The sequence below is a fragment of the Pinus tabuliformis genome, chromosome 8 (assembly GCF_031772625.1).
Source record: "Pinus tabuliformis cultivar Carrire ecotype Pingquan chromosome 8, CPIR1, whole genome shotgun sequence".
NCBI lineage: Eukaryota > Viridiplantae > Streptophyta > Pinopsida > Pinales > Pinaceae > Pinus > Pinus tabuliformis.
This window is the reverse complement of record NC_142294.1, coordinates 393,936,252-393,962,030: the sequence shown is the minus strand read 5'-3', so window position 1 is coordinate 393,962,030 and position 25,779 is coordinate 393,936,252. Positions and strand designations below refer to the sequence as shown.

The following is a 25,779-nucleotide window of genomic DNA, read 5'->3' as shown; positions in this document are numbered from 1 at the left end:
TACGTAGGTGCTGGCCTACAATCTTCTTTCCTTCAGGTACCACCTTTCATACATTTTCAGACTGGATATTCCTGAAGCACAACATTACAATCTGAAGACCACAATTCATTCAACTTTCATAGCAGATTACAAAACAACCAACAATCACTAAACCAATGAAACCCTGTCAAACCCAGTCACCAGAACACAGAGCAGACTACAGAACTCTGTAATAACAGTCAGACTCAGCTGCAACCCAAAAATCAAGCTCCAAAAGATATATGCTACTTCAATGAAGGCAACCTGCGTATACACGCGATTTTACCGAAGACAACCTGCGTACAGATCTAAAAATAATTTTTCATAACTTGCAGCTGTACCAGACATCAGTTATACCCAGAACATAACATTGTGTCAGTATGCAGATCTAGAAATACGCATAATCAACCATATAAAGATAGTTCATTTCAAACCACTTGATCCCGATCTCTCCTTAGATCTTGTTCTCCATCAACCGATGAGATGTCTCCTTAGCTCAGATCAAGCAATACATCATCAACCAATAGCCTGCATACTGGATCTAATACATCATCAGATATTCAAGACTTTTCAGATACCCTTGCCTAATGATTTCCTTCTCCTTATATAGCCTTAGGCCTTGTTCAATACCAAGGGCCAAAACCATAGAAATCCAATACCATCAACTTCAAAACTAGGGATCGACACGTCCGTCGAGACACCAAGGTCCAAAACCATAGGCACAACTTCCAAGGAATAACCGCCATGGACCAAAGATAAGTTTTCCACATACACGCGCTTTTACTGACGTGTACACGCGACTTGGTATATAGCGAACCTGCGTGTATATATTTTTCTTCATACTTGTAGACTGATCATCAATTCCTTGCTGCTATCCTTCTGCATTATGATTTGTCATCAGTGTGATTTTCCATCAAGGACAATACTTGTCTCATAATGCCAACAATCTCCCCCTTTGGACTTGATGGCAACAACACCAAATCACTCTCCCCCTTTGTCATCAAGGGCAAAGGGCTGTGCTCCCCCTGAGTACATGCTGATATCTCTGCTTGGCTGTGCTGAAACATGCTCCCCCTGACTGTAGACAAGATCTGCAAAAGATGTTCTTCAAAAGAACCAAGACTTATACACCATAAGGGACCTTCCTATCACCAAAAGACTCAATACATACATCCATGCTCCCAACCAAGAGGGGATTCATCAGAAACAACCAATTATATTACATCATTCATCCCAGGCATAGTGGGGAAACCAACATAGGTCGTTACATGACCTTGACACCATAAAAGAGATATCACAAAAGAGATACATGACATAGAGACAACAAATCTAGACCAAGACTTATGAAAGTCACAGGCAACATCTGATACACATCTTTTAGATCAGCAACCAAGATTTCCTTCTGAGCTCCTTCTCCTGAAACCAACAACAGTTGTGTACTCGAACCAAAAGCATCTAAATGCCAACAATGCTTTATGAGACTTTAAGCTGCTCCTCCTGAACCTGTGCCTACTGCACCCCCTGAAACTGTGCCTGAAGCATTCTGGCATACCCATCTCAGACCTTCTCCAACCAGAGTCTGCCCTTGCTGTTCAGAACTCCATATACGCGACTTCTCCTGCATAAAACAGCGTATGCACACGGATATGCTTTCTGCAACACGCGTACACCATACACGCGACTTTCCCAGCATAAATCGGCGTATATACGCGGATATCCCTTACGTAATGTGCGTATACCAACTTTTCTGTAGAACAGACAAGCTTCAACAGCAGGATGAAGCATCAACTACTCCCAGCTTTTGTCTGAGATATTCAAAAGTTTCCCTGGGCAGTGGTTTTGTGAGAATATCAGCAACTTGTTCCTTAGAGGGAACATACTCCAACTTGACCTTCTGCTCAAGCACTTGTTCCCGAAGAAAATGGTACTTGATTGGTATGTGCTTGGTCTTTGAGTGCATGACTGGATTCTTTGAAATGCTGATTGCACTTGTATTATCACATAAGATAGAGACTGGTGAAGTGCAGGTGATTTGAAAATCATGCAAGGTCTGCATCATCCAAAGAAGTTGTGTGCAACAAGATGCCGCAGCCACATATTCTGCTTCAGCTGTAGATAAGGCAATCGAGCTCTGTTTCTTGCTGAACCAAGATACTAATCTGGAGCCCATAAAGAATGCACCACCACTTGTGCTCTTCCTGTCATCCACGCTTCCGACCCAATCTGCATCTGTATAAGCATGAAGTGTGAGATCTGTATCTCTAGGATACCATAAGCCATAATTTTGTGTCCCTTGAAGATACTTGAAAATTCTCTTCACTCTCTGAAGATGAGTCTCCTTCGGATTTGCCTGAAATCTTCCAACTATTCCGACTGCATGCATGATGTCTGGTCGGGTACCTGTCAAATAAAGCAAACTCCCAATCATGGATCTATAAGTTGGTTGATGAACTGCTACTGATTCATCATTTGCACTGAGGCTGCATCCTGTAACCATGGGTGTACATACTGGCTTTGACTCTTCCATGCCATACTTCTTCAAGATCTGCTTGAGGTACTTGGTTTGAGACAAGAAGATGCCTCCTTCATTTTGTTGGATTTGCAATCCAAGAAAGTATGTCAATTCTCCAAGTAGTGACATTTCGAATTCTTTCTGCATAACCAAGGCAAAGTTTTGACTCATAGTCTCTTCATTGCTGCCAAAGATAATATCATCTACATAAACAACAAGTATTAGCAATTTGTTATTTTCAACTTTTATATAGAGGTTGCTATCTGCTGATCCTTTTGAAAAGCCTTGTTGATGAAGATATTTGTCCAACCGATAGTACCAAGCCCTTGGAGCTTGTTTGAGACCATAGAGAGCCTTTTTCAATCTGCATACAAGGTTTGGATCATTCCCAAGAATCAAACCATCTGGCTGCTCAATATATACTTCTTCTTCTAAGTCTCCGTTCAGAAAGGCTGATTTCACGTCCATTTGAAATACCTTGAAGTTTTGAAAGCTTGAGAGAGCAAGGAACATTCGGATGGCCTCAAGTCTTGCAACAGGAGCAAAGGTCTCTTCAAAATCTATTCCTTCTTGCTGCGCATACCCTTTACAAACAAGTCTGGCCTTGTTTCTAATTACTTCTCCATTTTCATTCAATTTATTTTTGAAGACCCATTTTGTCCCTATGACATTTTTATCTTTTGGTCTAGGAACCAATTCCCAAGTGTTGTTCTTTTCGATCTGCTCAAGTTCTTCATCCATTGCTTTGACCCAGCATTCATCTTTGCATGCCTCTTTCACATTTTGTGGTTCAGTGGAAGAGAGTAATGCCAAATAGCTTGAGGCTTCTGCAATTCTTCTTCTTGTTTGTACTCCTGCTTCTTTCTGCCCCACAATCTGAGATTCTGGATGATTCTTTTGAACATATCTGGATGGAGTCTTCTCTTCTATTCTTGTCTACTCCTCTGGTTCTTCTTGAGGTTCTTCTTCTTCATCATTCTGCCTTTGAGGGTAGCCTTCATCTTCTTCAATGTCTTCATGATGAACTTGCCTAGGAATGTATCCCTTCTCATCAACCACTACATCAATGCTGTCAACAATTCTGCCAAGTCTTTTATTGTAGCATTTGCATGCTTTGCTATGTGGAGAATAACCAAGAAGAATGCCTTCATCTGCTCTCGGTTCAAGTTTGCCAAGTTGCTCATCAGTATTCTTAATATAACATTTGCTCCCAAAGATTTTGAAGTGCTTCACCGAAGGAGTCTCACCACTCCAGAGCTCATGAGGTGTTTGAGTGTTGTTTACTCGGACATTTGTTTTGTTAAGAATAATAACCGCAGCATGTGCAGCTTCACCCCAGAAAGTTGCGGGAGTACCTGATTCATCAAGCATAGCACGAGCCATTTGTTGGATTGTTCTGTTCATTCTTTCCACAACCCCATTTTGCTGAGGAGTTCTAGCTGTAGAGAATTCTCTTCTTATCCCATGTTCTTCACAGAAATCGAAAAATTCATTTGAGGTAAACTCCCCACCTCTGTCAGATCTGAGACACTTAATTTTGTGTCCTGATTCATTCTCAACCAAGGCTTTGAAGGATTTGAATTTTTCGAATGCTTCATCTTTGTGCTTCATAAGCCCTAACCAAACAAATCTGGAGAAATCGTCAATGAATAATATCAAATATTCTTCTCCTCGAGGTGTCCTTTTCCTAAATGGACCACAAACATCTGTATGGACTAGCTCAAGAGGCATGCTAGCTGATCCTTCCTTCTCTGGAAAGTTAGTTCTGGTTTGTTTTCCAAACTGACAAGATTTGCATATGGTGTTGTCTGGAATTTTGATATCTGGAAGACCACGAACTGCCTGATATTTGCATGCTTTCCTTATTTGTGAAAAGCTTAGATGCCCCAACCTCCGATGCCATAGCCAATGTTCATCATCCTTGCTCAAGTAGCATTGTTGTCTTTCCTCAAAGATATATAGATTATTTGGAGTCCTTCTTCCCTTGAGCACTGTTTTACCTGTATCAAGATCGCGAACACAACATCCATTTGATCTAAATATTCCCTCTGTTCCTTGATCGCACATCTGACTGACACTCAGAAGATTATGCTTCAATCCATCAACATATAAAACATTTCCTGCTTTGACCTTCTCTTTCAACGGAGCAACACCTTTTCCTTTTATGGCTGCAGAGATATCGTTTCCAAAAGAAACTTTCTTTCCCTTTTCTAATGCGGTATATGACTCAAGCTTTTCTTTGTCCCCTGTCATATGCTTCGAACATCCGCTGTCAATGTACCATATACTTTCTTGACCTTTTGCATAAAAGGCTATCCCACATCTTTCAGGTTGCGGTTCCTTTATTCTCCATGTTCTGACATTTGAGGTTTGTTCTTTCTGAGTTGTCTTCCGGAACCTGCTCTTGCATTCAGAGTCTTCATGACCAAAGTTATTACAAATAGAGCATTCAACTTCATTTTCAAGAACCGAAAAGTTGTTATAAGTCCTTTTCATGGTTCCAGTCATTCTCCCTTGCTTTTGAGCTTCTCTAGTCATGATTGTCTTGTAGGCAACACATTGAGCTGCTTTGTGACCGAAGTTATGGCAAGAAAAGCATTGGCCATTAAAGAAACTTCTTCGATAATCAGATCTATCATCCAACCGATTGTAGCTTCTATTCACATTCATTCTTGGAGCAAATTGGGAAGATTTTACCTGTGGCTGATTGTAGCTTCTGTTTGTCCTTAAGGTAGTTTGTCCCCGAATTTCTTGATGGTCTTTATTTGTTCTTGAGGTAAACTGTCCCTGATTCACCTGATGACTTTTATTTGGCCTTTGCTCGCTTCTCCTTGCTGCATCAAGATAACTTTTAGAGGTAGAGGCTTGAGATGTTTCTCCATTATATCCCAGACCTGTCTTGATCAGAGGAGATCGCTGCACATTGATAATCTCATCCAAGGTTTCAGATCCTTTAACAAATTTGAGATTAATCGCTTTTGTTTTCTCAATCTCCTTTCTAAGACAAACAATCTCACATTCCAATTTTTCAAGATGTTTTTCTTTTTCAGTCAGTTGACATTGTAGAGAATCAATAATAGCACTTTTCTCTTCTAAGCAAACTTTGAGATTCTTCATTTCTTCATAAAAGCCATCTACATCTATAGCATCCATGTAGTCATCATCTTCAAAATCCATTAAAAGTTTATATCTATTACCTTGTTCATCTTCGTCACTATTTGAAAGGCCATCACTATCCTCATGAGTGTAATAGCTTTTCTTCTTTTCATTCTGTTTCTTGTTCCATCTAACAGGTTCCTTTCCTTTGTCATTCTTATCTTTGTGAGGACATTTGGCAGCATAATGACCTACTCTTCCACAAGCAAAACATTTAAAAGGTAACTTACCTCTGAACCTTCCAGAACCCCTTTGAAGATTTCTGACAAAATTTGATTCTTCTTCTTCATCTTCTGGCACGTGACTTGCTTCATAATAATCTTCTTTGCCTGAAGCTTTGAAGGCAGCTTCTCTTCTGTCTGATGGACCTCCCTTTCTCATTTCATAAGCGGTTAGAATTCCGTGAAGCTGTGACATAGTAAGAATTTGCAAATTTTCCTTTTCTTCTATGGCAGACACTTTAGATTCAAATTTGGGGGACAAAGATCTCAAAACCTTTTCAACCACAATAGCCTCTTTTATTTCTTCACCCAAGTTTTTCATGCAATTAACAATCTCATCTACCCTAAGGAAATAGTTAGCCACACTTTCATCATTATACATTCTGAGAGTCTCATACTTAATCCTGAGAGTTTGAAGTTTAGCACGCTTTACCTGTTCGTCTCCTTCATAGCTCGTGACAATTTTGTGCCATATTTCTTTTGCAGATTTATAGTGCATTACCTTCATGAATTCCGATTGAGATATACATCCCAATAGAGTATTGACTGCTTTCGCATTTGTTTCATATTTCTTTTTCTCGTCTGCATCTGTAGGAGTAGCTGAAGGAAAAGTGTAGCCTGTATCTACAATATCCCAAACTTCTGTACCAAGAGATTGAAGGTAGGCAGTAACTCTTACTTTCCAATAATTGAAGTTTGTCCCATCAAAAACCGGTGGCCTGATTGATGCTTCTCTCTCGTAGTTGCTCATGATGAACGATCTTCCTTCAAGCGATCAAGCTTCTCTGAAGGACCTGCTCTGATACCAATTGTTGGAAATAATACTGAGAGGGGGGGTGAATCAGTATTATCAGAAAAACTTTTTCATTTTATGCTCAGAAACATATACGCTACTTCAGTTAAGTGAAACAGCGTGTACACGCAACTTTGTCTAAAGCAACCAGCGTATAACAATAAAACTTATGATTCAGTAGCTTATCTTCAGTAAGTGCAACATGACATTATTAACCATGATAGTAAAACAGGTGCAGTATAACAGAACAGATCATCACACAGAAAACACACACATGAACACCATGATATAAGGTGGAAACCCAATGTGGGTGAAAACCACCTGCTGCAAGTCGTCTCTATCTTTCTTTAATATGAAACTTCAGTTTACAATCTTTTGTACTGGTGCAGCCTTATACCAGTACGCAGGCTACAACCTGCTGAAGGCTTCAACCTTCTCTCGTTCTCCAAACTTTCTTGGAAGGGAGCTCCAACCCCCTTTGCTCTTGTACTAGCTAAGATACTAGTACGTAGGTGTTGGCCTACAATCTTCTTTCCTTCAGGTACCACCTTTCATACATTTTCAGACTGGATATTCCTGAAGCACAACATTACAATCTGAAGACCACAATTCATTCAACTTTCATAGCAGATTACAAAACAACCAACAATCACTAAACCAATGAAACCCTGTCAAACCCAGTCACCAGAACACAGAGCAGACTACAGAACTCTGTAATAACAGTCAGACTCAGCTGCAACCCAAAAATCAAGCTCCAAAAGATATACGCTACTTCAATGAAGGCAACCTGCGTATACATGCGATTTTACCGAAGACAACCTGCGTACAGATCTAAAAATAATTTTTCATAACTTGCAGCTGTACCAAACATCAGTTATACCCAGAACATAACATTGCGTCAGTATGCAGATCTAGAAATACGCATAATCAACCATATAAAGATAGTTCATTTCAAACCACTTGATCCCGATCTCTCCTTAGATCTTGTTCTCCATCAACCGATGAGATCTCTCCTTAGCTCAGATCAAGCAATACATCATCAACCAATAGCCTGCATACTGGATCTAATACATCATCAGATATTCAAGACTTTTCAGATACCCTTGCCTAATGATTTCCTTCTCCTTATATAGCCTTAGGCCTTGTTCAATACCAAGGGCCAAAACCATAGAAATCCAATACCATCAACTTCAAAACTAGGGATCGACACGTCCGTCGAGACACCAAGGTCCAAAACCATAGGCACAACTTCCAAGGAATAACCGCCATGGACCAAAGATAAGTTTTCCACATACACACGCTTTTACTGACGTGTACACGCGACTTGGTATATAGCGAACCTGCGTGTATATATTTTTCTTCATACTTGTAGACTGATCATCAATTCCTTGTTGCTATCCTTCTGCATTATGATTTGTCATCAGTGTGATTTGCCATCAAGGACAATACTTGTCTCATAATGCCAACAACTACTCCCCAAGTTAATAGCTCACTCTCCATTATTATAACTAGCATTTGCACCCAAAGTTGCAAAGAAGACGCCGTAAGGCTTAGCGTGTGGAAGAATATCGAAATGTGAATAGGCTTTTGCGGGCTTTTCTGAAAGGAAGGGACGATGATTTTGAGTTTTAATTTGAGGAAGCCATGCAAAAAAACCATTGAAATGGAATGCAAGTAGCCATAAATATGCATCAATATTCAAATGGGAAATTAAGTTAATATGCGAACAACAACTGGGAAGCCATATTGATTTGGAAAGGGCTAGTTAAGAAATCATTAATCAAATGGGAAATTAAATTAATATGAAGATATATTGAAAACATGTATTATATTCGTTAAAATGAATTGACTTTGTCAACAAAAATATGTTAAAACCCATTGACAATGAATTGGTTGTGAGGACATAAACTATCAAAATGGTAGTGATCTTGAAACATCCCTTCTTAAGTTTGAAACATAAAACAGAAATAGTTGTGAAGACACAAACTATGAAAATGGCATTCGATGTTGAAACATCATTTTCTAAGTGTGTAATGGAAAATACAAATAGTGTATTGTAACATCCTTTTTAAAGTTTGAAATGGAAAATACAAATAGTGTATTGTAACATCCTTTTTAAAGTTTGAAATGGAAAACACAAATAGTTGTGAGGAAACAAACCATGAAAATGGTATTTGATCTTGAAACATCCTTTTTCAAGTTTGAAATGGAAAATACAAACAGTGAATTGTAAGAAAAGAGGTTCGAAACATCCTTTTTCAAGTCTGAAATGGAAAATACAAATAGTGAATTGTAACAAAAGAGGTTCGAGAAGGAAGACAATAGTCTAAAGAACATTGTGCTTGTCATTCCATATTTGAAGTTGTATGAAAAAATGGTGGAGGTAGTGAAGACCTGAAGAAGCAGTAAAGGACCTGTAAAATGTATATTTAGTTAGAGTTAGCAATATGTAAATCAACTGCGGAAATTTATTAGCAATACTTTGCATGTGAGCTGTGTTAAAATGAATCTGGAATGAATGGAAATGAAGTTACCTTTGCTATGGGGATTTATATACTGTTAGTGGAAGATGCATGGAGGATAATAGCGTAGTGAACACCATTGGAGGTTAACGCGTAGATGGAGATGCAGTTTTTTCGCTTGCCAGGCGACCTGTAGTTGTGCAGGTATGTTATTTCTGAGGCCATGTGGCCTGTTGCAAAAGAAAGAAAAGGCTAGAATGAGATGTACAGACAATATAAAGACATTCAAATGTTTGCTTATTTACTAATATTCATTAAAGTTGGTTGTTGTTAAAAGATATGAAAAGTATGTTATGAAATAGAATGAGGTAAATAAATAGAGGAGACCTTTTGGCGAAGTCAAAGTATGGGTTGGAGCAGATTATCTGGGGGCGGCATTGAACGGAGAATTTCTTCGGCGTTTTTTCTGCGAGAAATGTTTTTGTTGTCTTTCATTTTATTGTAACGATCGAAAATGAATGCGGGGTTAATCCGAAGACCTTGTAGAGAAGGCACTCTTGAAATAGTTGTGAATGTGAGACCTTGATGTTCTGTTTTTCCAATGTCAATTGTTGCTTTTGGAAGCGTCATACCTTGAGATTTATGTATGGTTAAAGCCCAAGCCATCTTCAGTGGAATTTGTGTACGACCATTTCTTTTTACTGCTGGAATAGGCAAGTGAGTGGGGTTTCTTTCATCCCAAGGAGGCCCAATGTATTTGGGGAAATCTACAACAAAAAATGTTGGAATTTGGGGTGGTGCAGTTGAATCTTTGTAAAAGATGGTAACAATTTTTCCGAGGGAACCATTAACAAGGCCGGCTGAAACCCAAAGGTTGGAAGTCAACATAACTTTTTCGCCATTGCATAGTAATAAAATTCGTTCAAGTTGCTCGTCTTCAGAGGAATTATTGGAATATGTGTTGTCATCTTCAGCAATGGACCGTGCAATAGGAGTGTTTAGAGATTTCATCATTTGCTTATTATGGACCATTGTTTGAGCATTAGTTGGAAATAGATGCATGGAATCATGGAATGAACATATTTCTTCTTCTGATAGAAAGGAATCTGTGTGCGACATGAGTATGTTGTAGTCGGCGATTGTTGGATGTGCATCTCTAATGTTTTGGAGAATGTTCCTAAAAGTAACCTGTGCGATATCGTCGCCTTGTTGACGAAATATTGTGTCTAATGTGATGACTGTGTTGAAGGTGTTCCATAGTGCGCTTCCGTGGCTCGTCCCTGCATACAGAGGTATGTCTTTGACGGGCGGTAGCTGACCGAGATCACCAACCAATATTATGGAACAGCCACCGAAAGGAGTGTTTCTTCGGTGGGGAAATGCCTCGCGAAGACGTTCATCAATATGGCTGAGAAGCTTTGGCCCAATGAAGCTCATTTCATCGATTAGTATGTATCTTATATGCCTGAGTTCTTCCTGGAATTTTGCAAGAGCATTACCTTCTAAGGGCATAAGATCCTTTATAGGAAGGTGCAAAGCAGAATGGATTGTCGATGCTTGTATGTTGAAGGCAGCAACCCCTATAGGGGCGAGGAGCATGATCGGCGAAGGTTCCAGGTTTGCAAGGCGTATGAGCATATCTTTGATGCAATTTATAAGGAGGGATTTTCCCGTACCAGCAGTGCCTTGTATTATCATTCTGAGAGCGGGTAAATAATCCTTCCTAGCAAAATGATTAGAAATAATATTTAGAGCTTTTCTTTGCATTGGAGACAATGTAGCAAGGGTCGGCAGGACATGTTGATTTGTTTGAAGAATGCGGTGGATGGAGCGGCTATTCTCAATGAATTGTATCGCACTATTTTGTAGATCGAATGGGATAGTGGTATGATTCCAGTTATGGGTGTCATCAAAGCCACGAAGACCAAGCATGTCAAGGTCATTTATGAGAAGCTCATTCGTAGGGTATAATTGGGAAAGAAATTCCCATTCATTTATTTCCATGGTGTCTGTTGGACTGGTTTCATGTATAGTTGAGGGATCATTTGTGGCAGATTCAATATCAGATAGTGTGCGGTGTTGATGCCAAGGAGTGTAGAATGGACGAAATGTTTGCCAATTTGCGATGAATTCTGCAGCAGAATTTCCTATATCTTGTACGATATCGCGAAAAGGTTTGTATAGCATAAGCTCAACCCTGCAAAAGTCAGCGTAGCAAGGTTCTGTAGTGGATGGTATGGAGGAGTAACGTGGCACGACCCGAACAACTGCTTCTGTAGGCCTTTTTTTCCATTTGTTTGTTTTGCGACGAGGATCATATGACCAGGATCTTGCCAATTCTATTAGTGATGTGGACTCTAGCGTAGAAGGGCGTTGGATATATGTATCTATGATGTGCGGGGATGCAGTGGAGGTGGTGTTCATTTGTGGAAGGCGCATAAGAATTTTTTGGTTTACATTTAAAGAAATGAATGGCCGACTACATAATGTTAATGGTAATTTTTGCAGCATATGGCAGGTTTCTTGTGCTCCAATGTCACGATCAACAAGGGTTTCTGCAAGAAATTTTCGAAATGCAGATGTTGCTGGGTCAGCAATGGGTGAAGCGAGGACAATTCTACGTAGCATGTCGTGGAAACTTTCAGATTTTTTTTCTGCTTTGGATGCATATTTGGCGATATATTTTTGTACAGCATGTATGGACAGTACTGGTTGGCAGTCAACATTTGCACGCCAAATAGATAGGATGGTAGGGTTATGGCTATTGAGTCGATCGTCGTTGCGAGCAGGGGTGTATGTTTTTTGGCCTTTGGAATCAATGAATAAGGCCGAGTTTGGATGCAATTCCCACGGTGCTTTATAACGACATTGGAGTGAGGATCCATTTTTTTTTAGGCACGTGCTTTCTGAGCATTTTGTGTGACGTTCAACACAATTGACGAGTTGTTCATAGTCACTGAAAGGATTGGTTCTGAAGATTTGCGGTGTGGACAACAGACAAGGGTCTTCAGGATTTGTCCAAGGATTTGGCTGGTTTGAAGTCGCAGGAGCACGAGGGTTCCAAGCAGAAATATATTTGTCGAAGAACTGCCTTGCAATATCAACTGCTTCTGTGTCTTCCCAGTTGAGGTTTTCCATATCAGGTGCATTTTCTAGCCAAAGGAATCCATGGATGTGCGCAGATCCCCTATGTTGCCATTCATACCTATCAAATATGCGTTTTTGTAAGATAAATTTGCAATAGGTGAGGAATGTTGTTTAGAGTTATTGGAGGAAAAAAAAAAGTGGTAGAATGCGTACCTGTACCAGTAATCTTTTGTATTCAAGTGTTTCTCTAAGATAATCTCACGAAATGCTGTGAATCTATGGTGCATATAAAGTGATGTTAAATGTGGGTTAGAGATAATGTTATCATTTCTCCACTTTTGTTGTTTTGCAATATCAGAAGGAAGACATCCGGGCATGATTGCATGAAGATCAGGCCATTTTGTATCAGCTGCACTTAATGTGAAGAAGAACGTCGGGCAACCGAGTTGAGATATCATGTCGGTTAGTTCGTTTTTAGCTTTGTGCCAAAATGACCTTGTTCCACGCAAAGAGCTACCGAATCGCATGACTTGCTCTGCCAATTGTTCATCTGGAAATTGTTCTAATCGGATGTTCAAATCTTGAATAGATATTGGAAAGCTATCTGAGATGTTTTTTTTCACAAAAAACGACGTTGTTGCTTGACTGCGATGCCGCATCATGAGATTATATATGTAATAACGAAAGCGTGGGTGGTTTCCAAATCTGTTGTCGTAGTAACGTATGAGATGAAGTGCATATTCATGTAGCTGCACTGCTTTCATTCTTGGCTGATTTGGCATTGCAGCGCCTGTCGGGAAGAGGGCGGGGAAAGCCATAGAGAGTAGACCTTCTGTGTTGTATTCATTGACTGGCGATAAACCAATTGTCGGCCACTCAATTCTAGTATCAGATTGGTGGTTGTAAGCATGCAAATAATGGCGGATTTCTTAGATTTCTGTATTTGTATTAGGTATGATGGGTACGAACGATGATGTTTGGTCTACGGATGGGTCTGTGAAATCTTCGGTGAGCTCATGGGGTGGCTCAAGTGGAAGGCGGACAGCGGTTTCTGTAGTATTGGAATGGTGAAGGGAGGAGGAGACATCGGTGGGGATCGCTGGTAAGGATGCCAGTGCATTGGTATCAATACGAACATTCTTATAGTATGGGTCATTTTCCAATTTGTATTCTAATGCAGTGAGAACGCGATGTCTACTGACAATGAAATCATAAGTCTTATGGTCATTACTATGACGTGTGACAATTAGGATGTCCAAGTGTTCAACACGACGTGGAAACATGTCTGCGATTTTTGTAATGTCCTGAGGAAAACAAATTGTGTGGCCATTGTATTTATACTGGCCACCGCGTGCATGTGTTACCTGCAGTATAGGGTTAACCCTAGCAATGAGCATTTCTTCTATTTGTGAAAGAGATGTAAGGGCAGCTGGCTGAGGACCAGGGTCCATGTTGTTTGATAATGAGAAGCGATGACCCTTTGTTTCAGAGGTGCATCTGGAGCAACAAAACATGTGGTTGGAATTGCGGATATGTATTCCAAGATATGATTCAAGACAAATGGAGCATGGGCATTTAGGTGGAAGTTTATCAAGCTTTGCACGGAAATCTCGATGTGCTTGATTAGTATAAACATTGTTGAAAGCATGTGTGAAGGAGGGGTTAGGGCAATGAGGCATGGATGTATTTGTTTGAGAGGCTTGCTGAGAAGATAAAGAGTCTGATAGTTGCAAGGGAGGATTGTTTTCAGGGAGGGCCAATGTAGACGAGGAAGGTTGGTCAACCTTTTGTTTTTTGTGTTTTTGACATTCTATGGTGTTTTTTTTTGCTTGGTAAAGCTCACGGCGCTGTGCATTTATTCGTTCTTTATTTGTTGCATAGTATCTCTGAGCACGTTCATTATTAGAAGAAGAAGCCATTCGCAAAATTTATGGTACCTATAAGCAAGAGAGGGGAAAAAGAAGAATGTTATTGGGAGACAACAACCATGTTATTGTATGAAAGCGAAAGAAGCATGTTCAGTTTTTTTTTTCTAAATGAGTGGCCATCTAAGGTTGAAAACATAACGAAAAAATATATTTATTACAACAACTGTTATATGGCCATTTTTTTTGAAGCATAGTTCCACCAAGGGAAGAGGAAGAAGGATAGGGAGAATCAAATGAAGTAGAAGGTTTGGGGGAAACTCTAGTACCATCTGGTTGTTGATTTGATTGCCCAAGAATCAGGGTGTTTTAAACGACAGAGGTCGAGAAAATCCATACCGGCAGGCGAAGTGCAAGGCTTGGAAGGGACAATGTAGCCATGTGAGATACACCAACATCTCCCCTAGAGGAAAAGGGAGTAGTATTCCCCCAAGGGGAAATCCTTGGTTGGCGGACTCCATTTTCTCAAACTGAGACCAATGAGGGAGGAATGATGTTATTCTGATTAGAATAAATTTTATGATGCTTTGACACAACTTGCTTTTTCAACTTGTAAGAGTCAAGGAAAAGCTAAAGATGACTCTAGTCATCTTCGATTTGGGCCACTCTAGTATTATCTGGTTGCAAAGTTGACTGTTCAAGAGTCACGGTGTTTTGAACGGCAGAGGGCGAGAAAAGGGATACTGGCAGGCCAATTGCAAGCCCTGGAGGGAACAATGTAGCCATATGAGGTGCACCAACATCTCCCCCTAGAGGAAAAGGGAGTAGGATTCTCCAAAGGGGAAATCCTTGATTGGCGGACTCCATTTTCTCACCCTAAGACAAACGAGGGAAAAGTGAGTTTATTTCGATTAAAATAAATTTTATGACGCTTTGACACAATTTGCTTTTTCATTTTTTAAGAGTCGAGAAAAAAGCTAAAGATGACTCTAGTCGCCTTCGATTTTTAATGAGCCTGAAGTGACAAGTGCTCAGATGGTCCTTTTCTTTTAAGGAGTCCGAAAAGGAACGAAAGTGACTACTCTGGATATCTAGACAAGGGGATTACCAAACCAATCGCAAAACTGCAGAATACTTTTTACGGTACGGCAGTCAATCTTCCCGAATGTTGTGTTCAGTGAATTGCGATCGATAGGGCGGCAGACACAGCTTCCTAAGGATAAAGGATATAGCCTACTGTGGTCTCCCAATATATACTCGACGGTACGTGGGAGCACAAGTCCGTACTGGCACTTGTCGTTTCAAAAAGGAGGAATCACCCAACCTACGATGAAAGTGATAGTTACCAGGCTTAACGACACCGGAACACGTCTCTAGCCTAGACCTCTAAATGGTGTGCGTTAGGTTCCAAAGCGTTTTTATGTTTATTGAAATGTATTTTACAGTTGATCTTTCTTAAGAAGTTTGCCTTTAAGGTTGATCGCCTGATGTACATATACAATTCCTAAATATGCAATCTAAGATGATAAACAATCATTTACTTTCTTTTTGCAGTGAAAATCCTAACTACTAAGGAAAGAGAAGTGAAATTGTTCCATAAATCAATTTATGCATGCATTCTAAATGCAAATGTACATGCATGTATTTTTTTTCCGCTTTCTTAATGTGTGCATGACAAAAAAAATGCCAAGTGGAATATAATATCAATACAGGGATATGACTATTCAAGAATTCTGACAGACATAAGCAAAGCTATTGAAGTTTGTATATAATATGTTCCAGAGTTTGTTCACTAGAAACAAGACAGACACGATGGCACCACTTTGCATTAGTTTAACAGAAAGGGATAAAGTTTAAATTATCAAGAAAGCATATATATAACTAAATCATTTCAACCAGGAAATAATTTTGAATCAAATTTATAAGGCTCTGTAGCTACTCAGTGGCTAATGTACAATTGATGGAAGAGGATTTTCTATCATGGTCCATGCATGAAATAGGAATGAAGCAAAAACTTGGGAAGGAGATTAAGGCTGTTACCGGAGAAATACAGAGAACGCCCAAAAAATGTCCTTCAATGCTGAAAGTTGAATTGCCCAGTGAGAAAATAGAGTAGGCAAAGGCAAAGTATCTGTATTTAACATTACTGTGTGAGCAACCAACATAAGCTGCAAAGTGCTATGCAAATTAAGAAGCGATTAACCAACATAAGCTGCACAGTGCTATGCAAAATAAGAAGTGATTATTATATCAGAATAGTTGAAAAGCATTAAGGGAGCACACACTTTCCTAAATAGTTGGTGAGATTTCCCAATTTTTTAAGTGATGCAAGAATTTTGACCAGCAAATGAAGAGCTTCTATCCACTTCTATATATTTTGCTTGGTTGAAAAGTTATGAAATATAGCAGACGCAAAAAAAGACCTAGAATGCAAAAAAACAGCAACTACAAATTAGTTAATATCACATTTAGCTTGCAAATGCGTGCTATATAGAAAAAATGGCCATTGTCAGATAAAGGTAGGGAGAAACAACTGCAAATTCAATAACAGAAAAGGGATTGGACAACATGCAAGATGATCCGAGAACAAGTAGTAAAGAAAAAAATTTCCAACACTTTCTCCAAGGTGCGCAGATATCAAATTCAGTTGTGCCCTGTTCCCATAAAGGCACTGAATAGCTTGCCTCGATCCTACAATTTCTTTTGCCAAATTCTGCCCAAGAAGATTTTGACTCATTAAAGATAAAAGCGAGCCCTGTATCTGAAGAACTCCTAGCAGCTGCAAAGACTACTATGAATGCAAGTGAAACTGCATGATCATGACCATTTTTTAATAAACAAGACAGACACGATGGCACCACGTTGCATTAGTTTAACAAAAAGGGATAAAGTTTAAATTATCAAGAAAGCATATATATAACTAAATTATTTCAACTAGGAAATAATTTTGAATCAAATTTATAAGGCTCTGTTCTCTGTTCTCTGTTAGGTGTGGGATGTGCTCATACATATATCTTGAAGAAAAAGTCTTTTATAACATTGGAAAAGACTATACATTGATCTGTCTGTGCAGGGCTTGCCTGAACTGCTTGACTTCTTTGACCATATATAACAGAAAAATTTATCTTTACTCTTCCTCCCTTAATAGAGATCAGCAACCATATTCGTGAAACAACCAAAAACTTACAGCTTTTCCATCATACCGAATGACTCCTTCAGTATCTTGCTTATCACTACAACAAACTGAATTTTCATTTTTATCTAGTTCATAACATGCAATAAAAATAAAAGACAAAGCAAAGGCTAAAAGAAAAACTCCATTGCTTCAACTTCGTGGACATCAAGAATTTAAGAAAGAAAGATGTTAACAAAGCAATCAATAAGTTTTCACGTGAAGGCAATGTTATAGATACATCTGATGGCATTTGTAACCATTTGTTTTGAAGGTGTATCTTTCCAATTACTTTGGTTTTAGTTTATTATAGTGATGATGTTGTTGGTGGTGTTCTAATGGTTGTTTCTTGAAATTGTTCCTAAACCTGGATCAAGTTCAGGTTCCCCTGCTCCAACTCACGATCTACCTCAAAATCCAAAACCTAAGACAAAGCCCTCTTCAACAAGTAGGAGCTAATATAGGGATGATGGATGGTGCCTACTTTGTAGGCAGGAACGAGCTTCTAGCATGGATCAATTCTGCCCTGCAGCTCAATCTCTCCAAAATAGAGGAGGTAGTCAATAGTCAATACATACCCAATTCATTGTTATTGCCAGTATTTGAATGTTGAGATGTTAAAACATGATAGTAGCAGGATGCCATCATTGAACGATCATTTGTAAGGGATTCTGTATGTATCATTTGAGGGCCCAACACATTTTCATGTCTTGATTTCTGAAATGAGGATGATGGTTATGTGTATATATACAGGCTGCATCAGGAGCTGTTCAATGCCAAATGATAGACATGGTTCACCCAGGAGTTGTCTCCATGCACAAGGTTTTAATTAAATAAAACTCAGAATGGCTTAACTAGAAAACAATTTCTAAAGTTCTATATTTATAGATTACATCCCAACCTTTTATAGTGGGACTTGATGTGCAGATGCCCCATTAGGTGTGGGATGTCCTCACATGTATATCTTGAAGAAAAAGTCTTTTATAACATTGGAAAAGATTATACATTGATCTGCCTGTGCAGGGCTTGCCTGAACTGCTTGACTTCTTTGACCATATATAACAGAAAAATGTATCTTTACTGTTCCTCCCTTAATAGAGATCAGCAACCATATTCGTGAAACTACCAAAAACTTACAGCTTTTCCATCATACCGAATATGAGTCAAGGAAGTTGGAACTTTGATTCTGAAGGATGTTTATAAAAATTGACAAAGTAGAAAAAAGGGATATGTTTTCATGAATACCTATCAAAAATAATGTAGACAAATTCATTTCACTCATCATGCCATTTGGATAAGAGGATGTAAACATAAAAGGCACCATACCCTTCCAACAGCTTCATCGTGACAACAAAGGAGGTCCTTTTTAATACAGGAATCATAATTTGTTTTATGAGCCTTGGTTATATTAGTAATTCCTTTGAATCTTGCAATGAATGGCAGCATTATGCCAAGCCCTTCAAAAGTTTGATCCTAACAACAAATGAGGTCCTTCTAAATACTGGTATCATAATTTGTTTTTATGAACCTTGGTTTTGAGTCTTGCAAAAAAACGGTAGCATTATATTACATCTTTAATAGCATTTAGTATAGGAATGCATAGAGACTGATATGAAATGTGCTTGCAATTTACACAACCAAAAGTTATCATTTGTGCACATTGACATCAATAATGTTATGAATCTCATTCTCTAGTCAACAATTTTAAACCATATGCAGGATGTTTCCATCAGAGATTTGAGCAAAACTTCCAGGGCATATGAGAAATTAACTGTTCAATTTAACATCATTTGTAATGATTAGTTTTTTGATGTCTTGTACATGGGAAACGACCCTTTCTAAACTTGCAAGCAACAAGCAATTCACAAGCAACAATGTCTTCAACCAGCCCATCCTAATCAGAGTGTTGTAGATAGACAGCTATTTCTAGGGAATTAAACTTGTTAAAACAATGAGTTTTTTGTCTCCCAAACATAAGTCCCCAAAACCATTCGGAACAAGCTTGGAGAAACTTAGAAATATTTCCATTGCTTCCTCAACAGAATTTCTCAGTTTAGAGTGGGTTCTCTTGAAGCTCATGGGAGGTATGTAAACTTGTTGCTTATAATATTAAGCAAGTACAGAGTTGCAGCGTAAGTTACCAGAGAACAATAAATAAGTTAAAAGAAATATATCATTTAATATTCAGTGTTAGATTCACTATGACTAGTGGGGGTTATGAGTTTGTGAAGGACCTGGAAATGAATGATTAAGAAGCTTAACATGGCTCTCTGAATTAGTGAATGAATCCTGCTAAGAAAATGACCAACTTGTGAATCGAATTTGGATGAAAGCATTCTAGTAACTACATATCAGAAAGGTTCATGTAACAGGTAAGGAGATTAACCAAACGAATATCCTTTATTGACCGAAATTGTTTACAATACATTCACATAATTAAAATTTGATCAAATTTTGAAATTCACAAAAATTACTTTCCATCTTATTTACATGAAACCATTACAACAGAGGCACTCTGAAAATGCCTCCATTTTTACATAAAGGAATCGGAACCTGATCACTTGAATTTCTCCAATTGAGCCCAGACTCCATGGCGCCAACCTTCTCAGTTTGGGTCATTTTCCTAGCATATCTCTACCATTATATGGAAAATGCTGAAAACCAAACAACCACCAACTCTCATCTTCTATCAAATCCTCGATTTTTATTGTGGATATCTCTGCTTTGACGGACATCTAACAGTGTTGTTTGATTATAAGAATTAAAGCCGAGTACTCTTAATTTCTCCAGCAATTTCGCAGGTTCTTCCCATACATCATCCAAAATTAAGGGAAACCTCTTTGTCTGCATGCTCTGATTCACCCATCCTTTTACACCTCGTGTAAAAGACAGACTGTGAAACAATCTACCTAAGTAATGGACCATCACATTTTGTCTGCTAAAGAGGGCCATGAGAATCAGAGTTTTGCCAGATCAACCCATCCCAACCATACCAGTGCGCCACAACTCTAATGGACCACTAGTCTTGCAAAAGCCTTTGGTTGAATGCATTGCATAAGCTTATGTGGAAGCCAGGAAAATAGAAATTGATATCGCACAGACATAAACTAAATATCGAGATGATGCCCACTAATGCCAAAGATTTTCTCAATGATATGAGCGATGCAGTGCAGATTTATACTTGTTTCAGTCATAAACCTTCCACTCTTAATGGAATGATAATGAAAAAGAATTAACTTATTTTGTTTCAAATAGCAGGACTTTCTTGTGATTAAACAAAGAACGAAACGAGCAACAAATAAATATATTTAAATTAAATTAAAAACCAACCAACGAAGAAAAAAAAATGAAAGAAGAAACGTTGGACTAATTTAAGATTTCCCTTCACTACAAATAAACAGGCCCTTTGCACAGTTTGCTTTTCGTAACTGTTACTTCAAATGAAAACTCAGCAAATCAGCTCTAAGAGAAATTTGTACCTCGAAAGTAAGCTGAGTTCCTAATTGCACAAGGAGAGAGCAGATTAGACAAGAGCAGAATGTTTTTCTCTGGGGACCCATCAAGGTGAAAGACTGTGGATTTGGGAGGGTGGATCTCAAAAGAGAGGGAGATGCAGAAACATTTGGAACAAACTAAGCTTGTGCGGGAACAGTGCCAGATGCTTCGTCAGCAGACTCTGAGTGCTCTGGTAGTCCAGAAATTTTTTAGAGGAAGAAGGGAAGCTCTTGCTGCAAGGTCAGTGATACATAAGAGTTTTGTCTTAGTTATGGCGAAAATAGTGGAAAGTTTGAAATAAATGCATTCAAACCCAGTTCACAATATTTCCACCAGTTGTTTTTCTTTAATGCAACTGACAATGGGGATATTCTTCATCGTGTAAGCCTGTAAATTGCCTGTAAATTGCTTCATCGATCTATCCAAGTTTCTAGCAATATCCTAACCGTATTTATAGATGGGGATTATAATAATTCTTCTGATCGAACCATTATAAAATACAGAGTAAAACATTTTGCCATTTGCTGTCTACAGGCAATGCATCAAAACGTGGAGCAACTAAAGTCTGAGCTTTTAAGACCACCAAGGGAATTTGCTGATTCACCAAGTTGCAGTTGTTAGATACAGCTATCAGTTTAACAGATTTTACACTTCCTTGGGATGGAAACACTTTGGACTATATTTTGCAGATATACATTTAGTCAATTCCAGAAGCTAATCTTCACCCTGCAGGGCATTTAAACCAGCATTGCTGGAGATGGGATGTTTTGGGGAGAGATTTTACTTACAAGACTCGCTTACAAAAGTGCTCAGAAGACCTACAATAGTCACAATAAGCATTTGAGTTTTCCAGCACAATTTTTCTCCATTCCTTTTCAATGGAAGCAATTCCTAAAACTTAAGCAGGCTATTGTAAGTCAAGGTCTCTGCCTTTGTTACATTCAACAGATAGCAACTGTTTTGCCAAGTCTCCTCAATTTTCTTCCTGCAGATACAACTTCACAACTTCCTAGTAATGCTCGTTTGCTCAGTAAGGTCTTGGAAATTGCTGGTTTTGCTTTATCTAGGCCAAATTGTACTTTGCAGACTTTTGGAGATACCCCATAATTTTAAGCCTTCAACTGCAAAACAATCTGATAATGATATGGGAGAGGATGAGGGTCAGATAATACTGCACAAGGATTTAGAGAAGCAAATCCTTAGTGCCGTTAATATAGATTTCCTGAAACAGTCTGAGATTTCTTTATGGAGACATGGCAGATTTTGGTGAAAGCACTAATTCCAATGAGGAGACATGGCAGATTTTGGTGAAAGAACTAATTCCAATGAGGAGCCATCTACAATAGAAGCAACAACTGTTACTGTAATTTGTAGATTTTTGCATCTTTCTATCACAATGTTTCCCCTTGAGAATGTAATGACTAGGCTGGCATATACAACTGAACTTGTTACTACTCTTTGGCATTACATGAAAAGGCGTCACTTGAGCCAAAAGTGAGCATTTATGGAGGATTTGGCAACATTCCTATAACCAGGAGATCCTCTTTCAAGTGGTTGGTTGCTGTCTTTTTCTGTTTTCTGTCCATTTTATAAGCGCATGTTGACAATAACTGATAATGAGGAGTTATATGAGCAACAGAAGCCACTTTCATTCCAAGATGTGAAGGAGCTAGTTAACATTTTGAAAGAGGCATTGTGGTTACTGCTATAGGTGGTCCCCTCTAGGTTTCCTAAACATCTTGAGAAGTCTGTTCAGTCTGTATCAAATCAAAAAGGATTTCAGTTACAGGGAGAGAGATTCAGCATGTTAACAGCTGTACTATTGGCACAGTTGCAGGATTGGAATTGTAGGAAACAATTTTACATCGCTAGATGACCTTCATGCTCGTGATGCAGTTGAGGGAAGATTCTCCTATACTAAGGCTGGAAATGAAAATCCAATTGTCAGTGACCTGCTGAAACAAACACCATTGTTAGTGCCATTTATAAAAAGGGTTCAGAATCCAGATTTATACTTCAGTGCTAGCCTCGGCCAGAGAAAACAGAAGCTCTCACACAGTCTTTTGAATGATACCAAATCAGGATAAGGCAAGACTGGGCTGTTGAGGATTCATTCAGGGAATTAAATGGATTGACATGAGAATAACCTAGAGGAATAATTCACGCAACATTTGTGAATGAATTTGGAGTTGAAGAGGCTGGAAATGATGGGTGTGGTATTTTCAAGGAAACTGCTGATCATCTGCTCTATCCAAATCCTGCCTATGCCAAAATATATTGTGAAATCAAGTTCAGGTTCCCCTGCTCCAACTCATGATCTACCTCAAAATCCAAAACCTAAGACAAACAGACCCATTGGAATTTGCTACATTGCAGGTAAATTTCGATGCAAAAACAGAGCATGACATGATCTAGAATTATAAAATTCTGCAAGACGTGTTTACTAAATTGAAGATAGACTATTTCCAGACGCATGTTATGCAGAAATGATCCAATAGGAAATTCCAATGTTGACATAACATTTCACATGGCATCAAGTAGCAGTGGTGTGGTTTAAACAATGACTTGGTGATTTCAAGTAATGTTCGATGGCGTTGTCATAGCGATGAAATGGATTCAAATGTAGCAGTCAATGGTGAACAATAGGAAGTGACAAGTACTCATTCCAGGTGGATTTCAAAGGGTTTAAGTCCTTGATTTAAGCCTCGGATCATAGAAAAAACAATTAAGGCACAATTCTAGGTATCTGGTATTCGACAGTTGTAAAATAAACGACTATTAATAAATCCAAAATAACCACATTTAACAGTTAACAAGAAACTGATACTGGATTATTTGATGACCCTTTGGAATTTGCTACATTGCAGGTAAATTTCGATGCAAAAACAGAGCATGACATGATCTAGAAATATAAAATTCTGCAAGACGTGTTTACTAAATTGAAGATAGACTATTTCCAGACGCATGTTATGCAGACTTGTTTTGTATTATACATTAGAAGCACAACAGATCTGATAAAACCTATTCCAGCTAAGAAAAATGTTTGTGATCAAGTTGAAAGTTGAAACAGAATAGACCAAATATATGTTTGAGGTGTGACATTCATTTAAGGGAAATGACATTTTGTTGAACGACAGTCATTAATAAAAAATAGCAAGGAAACCAGAGAGGAGTTAAGAATAGGCAGAGGAACGAACCGAAAAATGTGAAGGCCGGCCGGATAAACAACACTGGTAATCTACGCAGACAGCAATTTTGACATCAGATCCCTCCAAGGAGCGCACAGGGTTGCTATGGACATGGATAGGCCGAAGGAGCTTGCGATTCGTGAGGCAGGTGAGAATAAGAATAACCTAGAGGAATAATTCACGCAACATTTGTGAATGAATTTGGAGTTGAAGAGGCTGGAAATGATGGGTGTGGTATTTTCAAGGAAACTGCTGATCATCTGCTCTATCCAAATCCTGCCTATGCTACATTGCAGGTAAATTTCGATGCAAAAACAGAGCATGACATGATCTAGAAATATAAAATTCTGCAAGACGTGTTTACTAAATTGAAGATGGACTATTTCCATATGCATGTTATGCAGACTTGTTTTGTATTATACATTAGAAGCACAACAGATCTGATAAAACCTATTCCAGCTAAGAAAAATGTTTGTGATCAAGTTGAAAGTTGAAACAGAATAGACCAAATATATGTTTGAGGTGTGACATTCATTTTAGGGAAATGACAATTTGTTGAACGACAGTTACCAGAGAGGAGTTAAGAATAGGCAGAGGAACGAACCGAAAAATGTGAAGGTCGGCCGGATAAACAACACTGGTAATCTACGCAGACAACAATTTTGACATCAGATCCCTCCAAGGAGCGCACAGGGTTGCTATGGACATGGATAGGCCGAAGGAGCTTGCGATTCGTGAGGCAGGTGAGAATAAGAAAAAACAAAGCATCAGATTTTCCACATAGCCTTCAAATAGGTACAAAGAATAAGAAAAAACAAAGCATCAGATTTTCCACATAGCCTTCAAATAGGTACAAAGAGTAGGGAAGAAGGACATGAAGAGTCTCATTGAAGAGTCTCATCGCCAGCAGAAGAGTCTCATTTGCCAGCAGGCAGTCTCTGCAAAGAGTCTCATGGCCAGCAGAAGAGTCTCATCGCCAGCAGGCAAAAAAAACCATTTTTTTCTATGAAAAACAGAAAAAACGAACGGCAGAAAACACTCCAATCATCTAACACACAGAATCAATGGCTCAGGATCGCACACGTCACATTTTAGGGATGTCTTTCTCAGAGGGAACACCTTACGGCGTAAAAATAAAAGAGGAATATTTATATCATAACTAACACGTTTTTATTTAATGATTCATGTTAATTATTTATAACTTTATTATTAAAAGACAAGCAATATATTGAGATCTACATCATAAATGTGAAAGCATTCCATATATACATCATTAAATGTTAAGGTATTCCACATTGAATATTAATATTGGAACGGAATTAGACCATACCATTTCAAGTAAGATTGTAATTTTTTATTGTTTAAAACACCTTTTGAATCCATATATAGATTTAGCACCTTGAAAAACTCCACAGACATTCGAACTCTATAGATTAAATAACTTAAACTCAAATTTTTAAAAATCTTGATAGGATTTTTGACCATACCATTTCAAGTAAGATTGTAATTTTTTATTGTTTAAAACACCTTTTGAATCCATATATAGATTTATTCCACATTGAATATTAATATTGGAACGGAATTCGACCATACCATTTCAAGTAAGATTGTAATTTTTTATTGTTTAAAACACCTTTTGAATCCATATATAGATTTAGCACCTTGAAAAACTCCACGGACATTCGAACTCTATAGATTAAATAACTTAAACTCAAATTTTTAAAAATCTTGATAGGATTTTTGACCATACCATTTCAAGTAAGATTGTAATTTTTTATTGTTTAAAACACCTTTTGAATCCATATATAGA

At 38.4% G+C, this 25,779-nt stretch overlaps 1 long non-coding RNA gene and 1 pseudogene across 1 annotated transcript; one reads left to right on the top strand and one right to left on the bottom strand.

Moving 5' to 3' along the window:
- Positions 1 to 8,858: 8,858 nt before the first annotated feature.
- LOC149235749 (uncharacterized) lies at positions 8,859 to 24,561 on the bottom strand. Its single transcript, XR_016246188.1, has 4 exons — positions 23,979 to 24,561; positions 16,155 to 16,245; positions 9,235 to 9,392; positions 8,859 to 9,114 (listed from the first exon to the last, which is right to left on the bottom strand). It is a non-coding gene; the product is annotated as an uncharacterized LOC149235749 (long non-coding RNA).
- On the top strand, positions 20,058 to 23,260 carry LOC149235750 (E3 ubiquitin-protein ligase UPL6-like; annotated as a pseudogene).
- Positions 24,562 to 25,779: the final 1,218 nt, after the last annotated feature.